The sequence below is a fragment of the Rhinichthys klamathensis genome, unplaced genomic scaffold (genome assembly GCF_029890125.1).
Source record: "Rhinichthys klamathensis goyatoka isolate OS25496 unplaced genomic scaffold, OSU_Roscu_1.1 h1tg000296l_1, whole genome shotgun sequence".
Taxonomy (NCBI): Eukaryota; Metazoa; Chordata; class Actinopteri; order Cypriniformes; family Leuciscidae; genus Rhinichthys; species Rhinichthys klamathensis.
In genome coordinates this window covers 1914512-1922011 of record NW_026606815.1, presented here as the reverse complement: position 1 = coordinate 1922011, position 7500 = coordinate 1914512, and positions in this window count along the sequence as shown.

The window sequence follows — 7500 nt, the reverse complement described above, 5'->3', positions numbered from 1 at the left end:
CAAAATACATAAGACAAAATACATAATGTGTATCTTTACCCAGCAGGCAATTTTGCGTTTAAAAGACGTAATAGCCGTCCAAACTGGAGGGTTACTACGGGTTACTCATAGCTGGGTCTATTAGTTAACCTAGACGGTGAAATGACGACTATTGCTTGCTGGGTAGATGTCATATGAACAACCAGTCAGTACCTATTAGGTGTCAACAGTTTGATTCACTAAAGAACCGACTCATTCGAATGATTCCTTTGGAAATCAGACTAATTGAGCTGCATGTTTTCGATTGACACAAGAGTAATTTGTTCAGGAATCGGAATAATATGTCCCGCTGTACATTTCTGGCTCACTGAAAAGAGTTGGCTTGTTGGTTTAGTAATTGGATTACATTGGACAATTAGTAGGTATAATTAGCGGTTTCATGGCATCACCAAATAGTATTACATGGGTTTTTCTCATCCTTCCTAGTCCAGTCCTTAGGAGGCTTGTAGGCTAGAGTCCTCCTCAGCATTAAACTTATGAGTCTAGTATAAGTGTGCACGGATACGTCATAAATGTTTCAGGTGCGAAAATACTATTAAAATTATCATTTTAAATGACTTTGTATTAAACATATTTTTCTATTAATGCAGTACAGGTAATCACAACCATCTGTGGTCTCCCAGGGTTTTACATTATATGGTTTAGCATTGTATGATTAATTTACCAAAAAAAAAAAAAAAAAAATGCCTTCATCTCCAAAATAATTTTTGTGTATTGCATTATTAAGTAGTGACATTTCGTGAATTGGAATGTGTGCAAATGATTGTGGGAGACTGAAGGATGCATCCTTCAAAACAAGCTGAATGAAGGATGCAAAAAAGGCTGTCTTCAAAAAATCCTTCAAATTGAGACGTCCTTCGACAAAGCTTGATGATGTGGCAGCCCAGATATGCAGCCTTAGTATTGAGAAGCACGCCAGGAAACTCTGACTATAAACTTTAGTCAGGGTATAGATAAAATTAATACTAGCATGAAAATGAGGCTGTGAAGATATAGACTAGCAGTCTTTATAATGGCAAGTGCTGTACAGGTCCTAGATTACATGCACTTTTCACAACTCACCTTTCAAAACGGTTTTATAAAGGTTAATGTCTACAGAAAGTCTTTTGGAGAGATGTTTCATCAGCTGAACAACCGACTGAGCATGGGAACTGATTATTCACCATTTTTTTAGAACCAGTTTCCAAACTTTACTGTCAAACATTTTAAATGATATTTCACACACACACACACACACACACACACACACACACACACACACACACACACACACACACACACACACACACACACACACACACACACACACACACACACACACACACACACACACACACACACACACAGACACACACACACACACACACACACACACACACACACACACACACACACACACACACACACACACACACACACACACACACACACACACACACACACACATACTGTCTATAGCCTAGATCACATTTTAAGTCTCTCTCACACACACACAAACACGCTTACACATGCTATTGGACTGTTATCTCACTTTTCAGGGCCAATGTGTGTGGTCACGGTCGAGTCCCCCCTACACAACCCCAGCACTCAAACACACAGCACTCCACTGTCAAGTGCTCTGCCCCTGCTAACGTGTTGATCTCTGATGGCTGTCTGCTAGTGACAAGCCTTCAGGCTGTCTGTTCACTTCTCTGTGCCAAACTCACGCCCTTGTGGCCTATCCCGCTGTGCCATTTGATTACACCTGCCTCAGGATGTCCGTGTCTGATAATAATTGAGGTGCAAATTCAGCCTGATGACAATCAACACATTTGATCTTTATACACAATTACCACTTTAATGAAGCTTTGAACTAAACTGGTAGGCATTGTTCCATTCTTGTCTATAGATATGCTTAAATATGACATTGGAATATTTTAATATTGATATTTTAATATCTAATATGCCTGGCCACGCTTCCATTTCACTACAGCTTGCATGTTTATTTAACAGTAAAACACTTGGATGTTTCTTGAGCCAGCCAATTAATATTAGCAACAATGTGAAAGAGGTGAGGTTTATAAATGTAGAATGTTCACTATCTGCCTTGATTTCTCAGGTAAGATACTGACTGTGTGTCTGTATTTAATTGAATTATAATGAAAGGCAAAATTAAGAGTTATTCTAGGCTACTATAATCTTTCTTTATATTTCTCTTTCCAGGGACCTTCACTGAGATTTGTAATCCTCCTCTTAAGTCTGGTTCTTAACCTTTTTTACTCCCATTGTCCAACAAAGTCACCCCATAATGACATAATTTCCTCTGGCATTTCTACTGTAATTATGACAATGTTACTTGTTTTCAAACCTTTTTAATTAACAGAAACTGTGAGTGTTAATGTATTAAATTAATTAAGTGAAGTTCACTAAGTAATTTCGGGAGGAGTGAACCTAATCTTTCAATTAACTGCCAGAGCACATAGGCAGCCACTCACCTTTCTCTGGCATCCGCTGTTTTGGCATCCCTCCACCTCCCCAACTCCACCAACATGATTTAGGCATCTTGCTACCATACTCATCATCCAAGCGTTAGTAGTCCCACTGGGGAGTATATTTAAGCTCGAGTTGAAGCTGCTTCATCGAGCCCCTCCACTGCGGACAGCAAGCCAAATACGCTTGACCTTATTAGCTTACAGATTATATGGGCAAAGGAACTCATGAATCATGATTCATTTTGTGATTCCAGAATACATACAGAATTTAATTATGTATGCTCTTCGATGAAAACCACTGCTACAAGTGGTTTACGGTTACTCTAATATACCTGTGTAAAAACCTGTGACTAAAGATAAATAAATAAAAATAGCACATGCTACTTGGTTTGATATTTTGTATCAATTAAATTCATTCAAAATTGGGGGGGGAAAAATACCAAAAGTGTTCGAATATTTTTTGAGGTCACTTCCTGGACTGCTCATTTTGGAACAAGAAGTTGTTTTGAATTTACTGAAATTACCTCCACAGACAATAACAGTAACGACAAATTCATGAGGAATTTACAATGAAAATGACTTCAGAGTTCACATGATATGACCACATTAGTTATGTGTCTGATCATCAATTATTTCTTGTTACGTGTCTTGGTTGATGTTTGTAACTACATTAGAATAAAATGCTGAGAAAAATATAAAGGAAAGAAAAAGGATATTTTCCAGTCCTATTTCGTTGATTTGATTGTTTTATTTCAAGCACAGGTTTTAAGACCTGACTGATCAGTGATCATAACCAGCTTCGTTACTGTCTGTCTGATTCATAAATGAAATAGGCCTACTTGATAAATTAAAGTCAGATTCGAGGTGTGACCATGAAACTGCATGACTAAGATGCTTTTTGTTGTTGTGCAGTGCTCCAAATGTAGCACATATCTTTAAAACAGCTCACTCTTTCTGTTTTCTTTTCTCACACACAGTATCCAGCAGAAGAGACGGAGGCAGCTGTTGGAGCGGGTGGAGTGTGCAAACGTCTCAATCTCCAGATGACCAGATGAATCATAACCTCTTTCTCACTCCACTTTCTATCAAGTCATTCTCTCTCATCCGGCATTTGTCTGTGTGTCTGATCCCCCCTTCCCCTCCTGCTGATTCCAGTCTATTTGAACTATTTTCAAGAGACACTTTTCCCCAATTTCCTCCTTGCGTCTGTTTTCTCCTCAGCTCCAGACTGGTGAGGAATTACTTTGTCAATCCCTGTGAGGCAAAGCTTTCCCAGCAGGCTTTGCGCTAAGGCCGATAGGTTTTGGAAAGTTTTGGAAGGGAGAGTGAGTGCTGTGTGTTCCACCCAGACTTCTTTAAATTAATCATTCACGTTAATGGGATTCGTCCAGCGGCTTTTGTTTGCTGAACATCAAAGCCTGGTCACTGGGTTCGGCTATTGCTAAAAATATGATGACAAACAGGCAGGACAGAAAGTGAATAAACTGTCATGTTTTATATGGACAGATTATTATCCACAATTCAAAGCCAGTTCAATCTCTTCTTCATGAATAAAAAGACATGCGTCTGCAGAGTATTATGATTGTGGTCACTTGCGTCTGTACTGTCCTCGAAACCCTCTCTCCATCTCATTTACATGAATAAACATATAACATCTTGTATTAAAACATATTCCATTCAGACTAATGAGCCTCTCGATTAGCTAATACCAAGTACAGAAGCCAGCAAACAACTAATGCATGTTTATTTAAATCCCATGGGCTAATTAAAGATAAAACGATGTGTCCATGTGCTGTCAAGTTGAAAAAGAGCGCAATACGCTGATTTCACGCAGTCGCCATTTTGAAATCGAAAGCGAGGCTCCAGTGGGAAGAACCCCGGAAGTACAGATAGACAACAATGCCTTGGACTACCAACCTGAAGCTGCTGCCGCGATTTACACTATTGGATGTTAATATCCAATATAGGATATGTCTATAGTTCGTTCCTGCTTCTTTTTTTACGTTCTGAATTATATATAATTAAAAAATATATATTTATAAATGAATTTCACTGTATATAGTCTAAAGTATGAAAGAAATGTATGTACATTTTTAGAATAACTAATTTCTATATTAAACATGTTCTATATTAAACAACAATACGCCATCGCATTCGCGACTCTCCTATGATTAAAGGCGACACTTCCGGTTTTCTTCCCACTGGAGCCATTTCAAATGGCGGCTGCGTGACATCAGCGTATAGGCCCTCATTTATGAGTGTTTCTTCAACTAATGCATGCATGGGCACTTCTTACCCTGTGGGATTTTAGAAAATATAAAACACATTTTAAGTCGAGATGAAACGAATCGGTTACCTAACGTAACCTCGGTTCTCTCTAGATGAGGGAACGAGTATTGCGTAAGCTAGCTTACGCTACGGGAAAGATTCATCTTTTCTGAGAATTTGAAGCCAAAAAATTATCCTATAATTTTGTATCCATTGTCAACGCAGTTCAGCTGCAGCGGACCATGAGCGGGCTAGCTAGCAGCTCATTGGTTTGCTCACAGAGAACTGCTTAAGCCTATGAGGAGATGCGAATGAACTCTCGGCCAATGAGAGTCTGACCTGCTCTCATTGCGTCAGAGCCCGCCGAAACGGGCGTGGTCAGAGAGTATAACTTGGCGTCCTAGGCTGTAAACTCTGGTTTTCATAGAATGAAGCGAGAACGCTAGTAGCACAAGCACGGCCAGGAACGCAATACTCGTTCCCTCATCTAAAGAGAACCGAGGTTACGTTAGGTAACCGATTCGTTCTCTTACGAGAGGTTCTCTCGTATTGCGTAAGCTAGCTTACGCTACGGGAACACCTGGTCAACGCCGTGCGTGCTAAGCATCCACTATGAGTCCCAGGGGAGACCCCGGGGAACCCTTATGAGTGGGAATAATTATATGTACCTGTGACAAAGGCCAGCAGAGCGGGCCAGAGATTGTGTAGTACATAAGCACATGATAGAGAGGGACAGAGCGAAAACCGGTCTGTGTGAATAACTCCCTATAGTGCAGCTCAACCAGAAGAGCTGTGACATACTAGACAGCTAGTAGTTTAGCCTGCAAGGCGAGAACTTCCAGATTGTAAAATCTGACAAAGGTGGAGGGGGAAGCCCATCCCGCTGCCACACAAATGTCATGAATGGAAATTCCGCTGGACCATGCCCACGATGAGGCCATGCCTCTAGTGGAATGAGCCCTGATGCCCAGAGGGCATGGCAGGTCTTTTGATGCGTATGCGGCTGCAATGGTGCTGCCCCTTGGTGCGCCCACCGAACGAAACAAAAAGCTGCTCGGATCGTCTGACCGGAGCAGTGCGAGTAATGCATAATCTCAGGGCCCTGACCGGACACAGGAGATTAGAGTCAGATTCGCTATCTGATGCAGGCAGAGCCGATAGGGAAATAACTTGTGCCCTGAACGGGGTACCAATCGCTTTTGGGACATAACCATGTCTAGGTTTGAGAACGACTAAGGAGTCATTGGGCCCAAACTCGAGACAGGAAGCGCTAATGGACAGCGCGTGAAGGTCTCCCACACGTTTTACTGACACGAGCGCGAGCAGAAAAACTGTTTTGAGCGAAAGGTATTTGAGGTCCACGGTGTTTAGCGGTTCGAATGGGGGGGCTTTCATTGTTTCGAGAACTATGGAAAGGTCCCAAATCGGCACCGAAGGGGGGCGTGGGGGGTTCATCCTTCTAGCTCCTCTGAGGAAGCGGATGACCAAGCCATCTTTGCCCAGTGACTGGCCGCGCCGGGGTTCAACGAACGCTGCGACGGCTGCCACATACACCTTGAGAGTGGACGGGGACCTGCCCTTGTCCAACATCTCTTGGAGAAAAACTAGCAAGGATGGAACCTCGCATGACCGTGGGTCCAAGTTTCTGTCGGTGCACCATTTAGAGAACACAGACCATTTAGACGCATAGAGCCTTCTAGTAGAAGCCGCTCTAGCCTGCATGAACGTGTTTAACACTCCCTCTGGCAAAGCAACGGGTAGTTGTTGATCACCCACGCATGTAGCGCCCAGCGCTCTGGGTGGGGATACCAGATCGTGCTGCGAGCTTGGGAGAGGAGATCTGCTCTGATTGGAATGGGCCACTCGGCTATCTGTGACAGCTGAGTGAGCTCCGGAAACCAAGTCTGACCCTCCCAACGCGGGGCTATGAGGAGCACCGAGTGGCGTGTTTCCCTGATTCTCTGAAGCACCTGTGGTAGCAGAGAAACCGGAGGGAATGCATAAAGCGGGCGGCTGGACCAGGTCTGGGCTAGCGCATCCTCGCTCTTTGAGAAAAATATTGGGCAGTGGGTGTTTTCTTCTGAGGCGAAGAGGTCCACCTCTGCTCTGCTGAATATTCGCCACAGCTTTTGGACTGTAAGAGTGTGCAGGGACCATTCCCCGGGGGGAATGGTGTTCCTGGACAGACTGTCTGGACCATCGTTCAGATGACCCGGCACGTGCGTCGCTCTGAGCGAGAGCAGGTGACACTGAGATCAAACTAAGATGCGTTCTGTCAGCCGGAAGAGATTCCTGGATCTGACTCCGCCCTGACGGTTTAGATAGGAGACCACGGCTATATTGTCCGAACGGATCAGCACGTGGTGACCGTGAATGCGCGGAAGAAAGCGCGTGAGCGCGTTCTCGACCGCCAGCATCTCCAAACAGTTTATGTGGAGGAGGCTCTCCTGAGCTGACCAGGGGCCGAAGGCCGGTGAGCCCTCGCAGACCGCACCCCAACCCGTTTTGGATGCGTCTGTCGAGATGACTTTTCGGCGAGAAAGGGTCCCCATGGAAACGCCCCGCTGAAACCATTCTGCCACAGTCCATGGCTGCAGAGCTGTGATACAGGTCTGCGTTACTTTTATCAGCTGGCGGCCCGTGGTCCACGCACGGTGAGACACACGGCTCTTCAACCAGAGCTGAAGCGGGCGCATGCGCAGTAACCCCAGCTGGAGCACCG